Consider the following 10,541-nt stretch of genomic DNA (forward strand, 5'->3'; position numbering starts at 1 on the left):
ACCAACACATTAGGACTAACTAATCAACATTTGTCAAATAACGTAGTTTAATACGTTGATATTAAATTACATGTCGTCATGAACATTTCTGATGCTCTAATTAATTTTTCTGACTTTACACATTATTTTCTTGTGCTTTAAAAATATGTTACTTGAAACACGACTAAAACCGTGACATTCAAACTAACACTGTCGAATCTCCGTCATTGGATAATTTTCAGAGTAGTAGATTTTGGGCTATTTGGTCAAGACTTGAGAAAGCCCAATCCTCTATTTTCTTCATCACAAATTCTGAGCCCAGGACCTGGCCTATTTCTCTTTTATCTCGGCCAACTCTCTCTCTCTCTCTCTCTCTCTCTCTCTCTCTTCCAATTCGACACATAGGGAGAGAAGAAATTTTGATAACTAACCACTACTTATCTCTCGAATTGATTTTTAACCAACAATTTAACTATGATTGAAAAATGACCTTATATGGTAAGGAAAAGACACAAGTATCCTAAGTTAAACAAAACAACGGTTGCAACTCATCTTTTTTGAACTCTCAAACTAATCTTCACGCAGTGGCATGGAGTACTCTGGCCTACTTTTGTACAAGTTTTCAACTTGCCAAAAAATTGGGAAAATACCCAGAGCTGCAACATCAATGGTGGACACAATTTGAAGACATTTGATTAAACCAGAAGATATTCTAATACTCCAGTAACCGTCATCGTCTTCCTCTACTGTCTTTAAGATCTTAGAACTTCTACTTTATGAAGTAAAAACATTAGAGGTAAGACAACTCATAAATTCTCGGGCTCTCAACCTTTGTTCTTTATAAATTGTTTCTTCTTCTTGTCTTTCTTCTTCTATCACAAGGTATTTGCCCAAGCTCTTTTCTAGGCTTGAACGGGTTTGAATTAGAATTATTGAAGTGAAGGTGTGTGGAGCTGTGCATGGGTTGTGGTGGCCTGCAAGGCATGCAAGGATAGAGACCAAGGTTGCACGCTTTTCTCCTCAATTCATGACTTTTCTCCTCAATTAATGTCTGCTTGTCTCCCAAATGGCCTCTCCTTCCTTTTTTTTTCTGGTTACTTTTTCCACCTTTTGGTAGGTAATGATGTAGTTAGCCTTTGTTTTATTTTTCTTAGCTATTTAGCTCTCTTGAGCAGTTTTGGTTCAAACAGAAGAAAACATTGGAAATCATCAATCTTCGTCTTCTTCATTCTCTTCGTTTCATTACATTTCATAACTCAACATGGTATCAGAGCAGACGTCCAATTAATTGGACCTGCTTCTGCTCTTCATTTTGGTTTCACCTTTGTAGTAATTCCTTGTTTTCAATCTAGCATATCATGACTGGAGGTGACACTAAGTGGGATTCTTCAGGTTCTGCATCATCTGCAACTGAAGTAAATGATACCAACACCAATCTTTGACTTATTCATACTCTTCTTAATGAGTTCAACTACCTATCTTGGTCTAGAGAAATCAGGCATGCTCTTGGAGGAAAAAGGCTGCTTAGTTTCATTGATGACTCAGTCAACATCCCCTCCACCTCAGCTAAGGAGTATGATGCATGGTTTGCTCAGGATCAGCTGATGATGACTTGGATATTAAATTCCATGGAACCAAAGATGCGTGAAATTTTTGGTTATATTGAGTATTCACTCCAACTGTGGAAAGAAGTCAAAGACTTATTTGGTGATTTAAACAATGCTGCATGTATATTTGAGCTCAAGAGAGAGAGATGACTGAGTTGCAGCAAGATAACTCTTCTTTTGTTCAATATCTTGGAAGGTTGAAAACTATGTGGAATGAGCTAGATCAATATCGTCCAATTACTACTAATAGAAAGATTTTAATGAAGAGAGCTGAAGAGGATCAGATTTTTTTGTTACTTGCTAATCTAAGTTCTTAATATGATGATGTGAAAAGCCATCTTCTCATGGCATCTGAGCTTCCCTCTCTGCAATCGGTTTGTACTACTATACAAAGAGAGAGGAACAAGAAGGCAAGTGATGAGGGCTGATGTATCGGTAGTAGAATAGAACAATGAAGCAAGGGTCTTTGCTAGCTCAAGCTCAAATTCAAAAGTTAGACCTTACAAGGGAAGAAAGTCGGATCTCAAATGTACTCACGGTGTCTCTATTGGCAGATCTAACATTGGTCATGAGAAGGAAACATGTTGGATTTTGTACCCTGAGTTGAAGCCAAAGTTTACTAATGATTCCAAAGGTCAGAAGAGAAAGATAAAGAGTAATACCACTGCTAGAGCTAATGTGGCTGAAGAAAATGGTTCAGAAGCAAAAATGAATTTTACTGCTAATCCAATCACTCAATTAAATGAGTTTGCTGCTTTCTTGCAACAAAAGCAAGGTGGAACTTGTGATGAAGATGCCATTGCTATGCTAGGCAAGTTTGCAGGATACCTTGTAGATGGAAAGTTGGCCTCTCATGAGGAAATTCCAGGTATTATTTGTGCTATTTCCACTACCTGGATCTCAGTAAAAAATATGATTTTTGGATTGTCGACTCAGGAGCTTCTGTTCACATGTCATACAATGCATCTTGCTTGAGTGAATTCATTTCATTTGAAAAACCTTCATTTGTGTCAGTTGCTAATGGGAATAGAGTGCCAATTGTAGGAAAGGGAAAAATGAAATTTTTTTCTGATCATAAACACTCTAGTGTCATGTATGTGACATCTTTTCCATTTAAACTCTTATAAGTTGGGAAATCAACTCACTTGTTGGATTGTTTGGTTGTGTTCTCAACCTCCAATGTTATATTTCAGGACCATGTGACCAAGAGGAAGATTGGTGAAGGATTTTTCCTAAATGGTCTGTATTATATTTCATCTTCCCCAACTTTTTCAAAGAGTTTTCTTGCTGAATCACATTCATCTACTCGTCAGCAGTTGTGGCACATGCATCTTGCTCATTCCTCTCTTCATATCATGTCTTATTTTTTTCCAAATCTATGTAAACCTAGTTCAGATTGTGAGACGTGTCACAAATCTAAATTCACTAGACTAGCATTTCCCAACTCGAACTCTAGAGACTCTAGAGCATTTGAACTTATTCACTCTGATGTATGGGGACCTACAAAGGTGAATTCTTTTGATGGTTATAAATATTATGTGTACCTGTTGAAACATAAAAATGAGGTCAAGAAGAGTTTTGAAAATTTCAATAAACTGGTTAAAAATCATTTTTCCTCAAGCATATGCATGTTAAGATCATATAATGATACATAATATACATCCAAAATCATGACTGAGTATCTCAATGCAAATGACATTTTGCATCAAACAAGTTGTGCTAGAAGTCCACAGTAGAATGGTGTTTCTGAAAGGAAAAATAGGGATTTGTTGGAAAAAACAAGAGCTATTATGATTCAGGCAAATGTACCAAAAAAGTTTTGGTCAAATGCAATACAAACAGCTGCTTATATCATCAATAGACTACCCTCGAGAGTTCTTGATTTCAAATCTCCATACTCAGTATTAAAAGGAAGAAATGTTAGCATTGATCATCTCAAATATTTGGATGTGTTTGTTATGTTCATATTCAGTCTCATCACAGGGACAAGCTTGATCTGAGGGCCTTAAAGTGTGTGTTTCTGGGCTACTCTTCATCTCAAAAGGGCTATAAATGCTATGATCCAATTTCCAGAAAAATCATTGAATCTCGAGATGTTAAGTTTGATGAGTCAAATTCTTTCTTTCAAATTCATGATAATGATATGCAAGGGGAGCTTTTTGATATGGCTGCAGATGTACCTACAGTTGTACTTATGGAGAAACATGCAGATTTGCCTGCAAATGTGCATGCCGAGGAGACTGCATAGAGCAATGAAGGGGTACCTGCAAGAGGGCATGCAGAGGGTTCTGCATAGCAGCTTGCAGGGAGGCATGCAGATACGTCTGCAGAGAGGTCTGTTGATTTGTCCTCTCCACCTCGATTTCATTCTTCTTCTTCTTCTTTCGATAAAAACATAAATAATCAAATGAAGTTTGTGATGATGATGATGTTGGCCATAGAAATTATGAACCTCAAGTCGAACTAGGAATCTTCCAACTAGGTTACAAGGTTATGAAGTTTTTAAGCCTAAGCATCTGCTTGGTAATGTGGTAATTTTTGCCTATGCTTCTGAGTCATATTGTGCTTTTATCAATAAAATCAGTCATATTACAAGACCAAGGAGTTTTGCAAAGGCTAATCAATCTGAAATTTGGAAGAAAGCCATGATGGAGGAATTGAAATCTTTAGATGACAATCAGACTTGGAGTATTGTTCCTGCTCCAAAAAATCAGAAAGTGGTTGGTGCTCGATGAATTTATAAAATCAAATTTCATTCTAACGGTGAGATAGAAAGGTGTAAAGCTCGATTGGTTGCGTGAGGTTTCACTCAGACTTTTGGTGTTGATTACAAAGAGACATTTGGTCATGTAGCCAAAATGAATATTGTCCGAGTTTTGTTATCTATTGCTATCAATGCAGGCTGGTCTCTCTATCAAATGGATGTTAAAAATGCTTTTCTTCATGGTGCATTAGAAGAAGATGTTTTCATGAGAGTTCCTCCGGGTCATCCTCAAGAGCATGAGCCAGGTTTAGTGTGTAAACTTCACAAGGCCATCTATAGTCTTAAGTAATCTCCTCGAGCTTGGTATTCTAAGTTGAGTTCAGTTCTTTTCAAGTGTGGTTTCAAAAGAAGTGTTGGCGACTCATCCTTGTTTGTTTGAAGAGGAAAGTTTGGACAACTTGTGGTTTTGTATATGTTGATGATCTTATTATTACAGGTGATTGTGCTAAAGAAATTCAAGCCCTTAAAGAGACCTTGTGTGATACCTTCTCCATCAAGGATCTTGGCACTCTTAAATATTTTCTTGGCATTGAGATGGATCAATCTTCTTCAGGATTGTTTCTAAATCAACGCAAGTACATCATTGATCTATTAGACGAAGTTGAAATGGCATCATGCAAACCTGCCAAAACTCCTCTCCCTTGTAATCACAAAATTGAAAGTGAGGGTGAACCTTTTCATGATATTACCACTTATCAAAGGTTAGTTTCCTGGCTTATTTACCTTACTATCACTCGACCGGATATTACAAATGTTGTGAGCTTGCTCAGTCAGTTCATGCATGCACCTACTTTGCATTATTATAATCTTGTAAAAAGACTTCTCAGGTATCTAGAAGGTTCAATCACTCGAGGGATTGTAATGCATAAACATGATCACTTCAAGATTGAAGGTTTTACTGATTCATATTCGGGTGGAAATGCAATTGATCACAAATCAACTACAGGTTATTGTACCTTTGTTGGAGGAAATTTAGTGACTTGGAAAAGTAAGAAACAAATTGTAGTGGCTCGCTCTAGTGCCGAAGCAGAGTACAGAGCAATGGCATCCACTGCTTGTGAGCTTATTTGGCTCAAAACCTTACTTTGTGATCTTGGCATTCAATGTGCTCTTCCTATCACATTACATTGTGACAACCAAGCTGCTATGCATTGTGAAGCTAATCCTGTTTTTCATGAATGTACCAAGCATATTGAAGTTGATTGTCACTTTGTGAGAGATCAGGTTCAATCTGGGATTATTGTCACTGCTTATGTTAGGTCTTGTGATAAGTTTGCAGATGTTTTTACCAAGTTTTTACCTTCAGTTCAATTTGAGAGATAGTTGGTCAAGCTTGGCTCTCGTTTTTCTCTCGCCTGCACTTGAGGGGGAGTATTGTAGTGAAAGTGTGTGGAGCTGTGCAAGACTTGTTGATCAGTTTAATTACTCGACATCAATATTCAACCCTGTAAGCATCATTAGTAGTATAAAGTAAGAGTATCGTTCACAAACCGAGGATCCAACCAGGGCATAGAATCACAAACATTTAACAACGAATTCATAAGAGTTTAAGGATTTTGAGATATAGGTTCGGACTTCAAATATAAAAACAGAAAATAAAACATAAACTAATATATACATGTGATCAACCAACTAACACACAAACCATCACCAAAATAATTCATATAAAAAAACCGAAAACAAGTTCTAGTTCTCCCTTTGGAATCATGCCGAGACTTACTCATGAACAACTAAAGTTGGATCATGCAATTAGAGTTCTAAGAAATAACCTAAACACATAGACACTTAACACATTTGATTCATTCCAAGCACTCCTAATCAAAATCTAACATGTTCATCCTATCATGTAATTGCAACACCATGCACATTGAATTCATTAAGCAGGTCACCTACTTAACCAACAATCATGCAATTCAAAACTTACATCGAATAGAATAGACATGTTCATAGCATAAGTCTTTAATCCAATAACCTAAATATCATGCTACAAGCGTATAGATAACATAAAGATATCGAAATCACTCAAAGTACACAGTAGAAAACCAAAAATTGAAATCGCAACTTTATATAAATTGAATCAAGTAGCTATTCATTGACAAAATCGAAACAAGGTTACAATATCCAAATCGCATACACAACCAAGAACAAGAAAACCAAAACCGAAATCGAAATAAACATAGAGAGAATCATGGTTACACTTTATCAATCAAGCAATCCTACAAGGTGTAGCTCTGGCTTTCTAAGGGAATGAAACTTCTTCACAAGCATGCTTGAAGCTAAGGATAATGGTGAAGAATGATGGAATCGGTTTTAGGATTTCTTGGAAGGATGAGTATGAAATTCGGTAGAGCTTTGGCTAGTATGTGTGCAAGGTTAATGATTCTTGAACAATGAGGTTGTGCCTCTATATATAGGAGTCACAAACATAGCCTTGCCGTCCCATATAGGAGATAGAATCGGATTGGGAAGCTGAAATCTTCTTTGATATGGACTTTGATTCATGTACTTCAAATCCAACTTGATGTATGAAACCAAATCCAATAAGGAAACATATAGGTTGCACGGCATCTCTTATTCTTCAACTAGGAAATAGCTAGGCCGACCTCTTCTCTCCTTATCCAACTCGGACATGACTTCCTTATCTCACTAGGAATGCATCACGATATCACTACTCTTTGTCCAAATAGGATTTGTCTTTCCTGAAAAGAAATCGACGATTAAGAAATAAGAAAGAATGAAAATAGGAAAGTAGAGTCCTAGTCGAGTAAGGAATCCTAGTTCAATAAGAATTTCTAACACTTAGCACAATTTCATCATCAAATTATCCAAATTTGGCATAGCTATACTAAAACATACAAATGACAAATATGAACCTAAAACAACTAAAAATAAGAAGTAACAAAGCATAAGAATATGACATATATACATTAAGAACGTCACACTTTGTGCTCCTATCAACAACCTCATACTTAGACTTTGCTAGTCCCTTAGCAAACACTAAAAAGGGAAATCTAAACATAAAAAAAAACAATACCATTAGACTAACACACGAAACATTCTAATGCCTTCAATATTTTGTCTCTGAGATCTTCAAACTCATAGAATCAAGAATAACACTCAATCGAAATAGATAGGATGAATTCAATGGTTAATAAACATGAGATTTCGTTTAACAAGTAAGAAATGACAAAAACATAGGTGATTTTAAGTTCGACATGTTCAAAACAAATTCAAATTCAACTCACAAAAAATATGCACTCCGAATTTTTTCTCTCAAGAACATGGCATATGCTTAAATGCTTTTCACACACAAGAGTTATGAACACATAGTGAAATCGAAAACCTCATGAAAGATACCAATCATACGCACAAATGAACCCAAACCATATGCTTACTCATTAAACAAACTCCACAAATCAAGAACTACTCATTTTAAGAATCATGCGGATCTTTAAAAAATAGTAGGCTCGACATGAATATCATTTTTCAGGGTAAAAGGAATCACAAAAGTCATCCTCAAGACTTAGCAGAGCAAACAACCACCTTATGTCGCCATACTCCATAAAAAAAAGGCCAAATATCATCGTGTTGGGCCCATTCTTCACTCTAAACATTGTGAAAATGAACAAAGGCTAAATTATAACATCATTGAACCTTCAACAAATACAACACAACTCCAAATTCACATAAACAACATGTTCATGCCGTGATAATCATTCTTCATTCTTTTCATGTTTTTTTAATCAAGTACATACAATAGCATAACCCCACACTTGAATCACATCATCACTCCATATTAACACCAAGAATCGGCTCTGCCAAGCCTCAAAGACAAGGTAGATATATAACTATACTAAGCAAGGATATTAACATGTTGGTAATGAAAGAAAAAGCTTAACGTAAGCTCAAAGGGGTTAACTCTAATATGTCCCAAGCAGGGCTCAAATAGGGATATACGGCTTTTTCACTTAAGTGGTGGAAATCCTAAACATATCTAACAATCATTTTCAAAATCAGAGTATATTATGACATAAAGCTTCAAAAGTTTCACAAAGTAAGTTCTAGCATTCTCTAGTTCATTGCAATTATATGGCATATAAATTGATCAAAATAAATGTAATGAGATTATAAAGCCAAGAAACGATAGAATAAACTCTCCAAAGAAAGGCACAAGTATGGCTCAAAACTCACAAAGGTTATATGAATCAAAACAAGTAACGAACATGCTCATTCTGTACCTAAGTTTCAAAATCCTCATCTACTACATGATCGTACAATCTCTACACATCGATTAACCATCAAATAATGATGAGTGCTCGATTACTCGACATCAATATTTAACCCTGAACACATCATAGTAGTATAAAGCAAGAGGGTATCGTTCACAAACCGGGGATCCAGCCAGGACTTAGGATCACAATACTTACACGAATTCATAAAGGTTTTAAGGTTTGATATAGATTTTGGATTGAGTCATAAACAGTAAATAGAACCTAAACTAATATATACATGTGATCAACCAACCAACACATAAACAATCACCAAAACAATTCACATAAAGGTAATTGAAACAAGTTCATGACTTCCTATTAGCATCATGCCGAGACTATGTAATGAACAACCAAGAATGGATCATGCATTTAGGGTTCTAAGCAGTAACCTAAATACATAGACACTTAATACATTTGATCAATACCAAGTAGCCATAATCGAAATCTACCATGTTCATCTTAATCATGTAATTCCAAAACCATGCACATTGAATTCATTAAGTATGTCACTTACTTAACCAACAACCATGCAATTCGAAAATCACCTAAACAAGAATAAACATGTTCTTAGCATAAGTCTTTAATCCAACAACCTAAATGTCATGCTACAAGCATAGTCATAACACTTAGAAATCGAAATTGATCAAGAGCTAGGTTCGGCAGAAACCAAAAACAGAAATTCATAAAACCAAAACATAATTTTCGAATCCTCTATATAAATTGAATCAAGTAGCTATTTCATAGACAAAATTGATACAAGATTGCACAACACAAATCACAAGCTTCATCCAAGAGCAAGAACAAAACCAAAATCGAAATTAAACAAGAGTGAATCATAGTTACACTTTATAAATCAAGCAATCCACAAGTGTAGCCGAGACTTCTATGGATGAAACCTTCTTCACAAGCGTGTTTGAAGGCTATTGATAGGTGGGGAATGATGGAATCAGTTTTAGGATTTCTTGGAATGGTGAAGGATGAATTCGGCAGAGCTATGGCTTGTGTTTGTGTGTAGGGCTGATGATGTTCTGAATGGAGAGGCCGAGCCTCTTATATAGAGGTTTAGGAAGCCTCTTGCCGTCCCATTTAGGAGATAGAAACCAATTGGAAAACTGAAATCCTCTTTGTTATGGATTTGGTTTATGTACTCCATATCAAACTTGATGTAGGAAACCAAGTCCAATAGGGAGATCACATTAAGGGCTGCTCGGCATTCTCTTGGTCCAACTAGGAGTAGCTAGGCCGGCCTCCTCTTCTCCTTCTTCAACTCGAATATGATTTCCTTGTTCAACTAGGAATGCAACTCGGCAACTCTTCTTCCTTTCCAAATATGATTTGTCTTTCCTGAAAAGAAATCGTCGATTAAGGAAAGAATGAAAATAGGAAAGTAGAGTCCTAGTCGAGTAAGGAATCCTAGCTCAATCAGGAGTTCTAACACTTAGCACAATTTCATCATCAAATCATCTCAATTCGAAATAGCTTTCCTTAGAACATACATATGACAAATATGAACCTAAAACAACTAAATAAGAAGTAACAAAGCATAAGAATAGGGCATATATACATTAAGAACGTCACACTTTGTGCTCCTATCACAACCCCACACTTAGACTTTGCTAGTCCCTTAGCAAACACTAACAAGGAAAATCAAAACAGAAAACGAAAATCAAAGCAACTAGCATTAACGACACAACACTAATGCCTTCAACATTTTGTCTCAGAGATCTTCAAACTCATAGCATCAAGAATAACACTCAATCGAAATAGATAAGATGAATTCAATGGTTAATAAACATGAAATTTCATTTAACAAGTAAGACATGGCAGAAACAAAGGTGATATTAAGCTCGACATGTTCAAAACAAGTTCAAATTCAACTCACTTAGGATATGCACTCGAAATCTTTTCTCTCAAGAACAT

The sequence above is a fragment of the Argentina anserina genome, chromosome 7, assembly GCF_933775445.1.
Source record: "Argentina anserina chromosome 7, drPotAnse1.1, whole genome shotgun sequence".
NCBI lineage: Eukaryota > Viridiplantae > Streptophyta > Magnoliopsida > Rosales > Rosaceae > Argentina > Argentina anserina.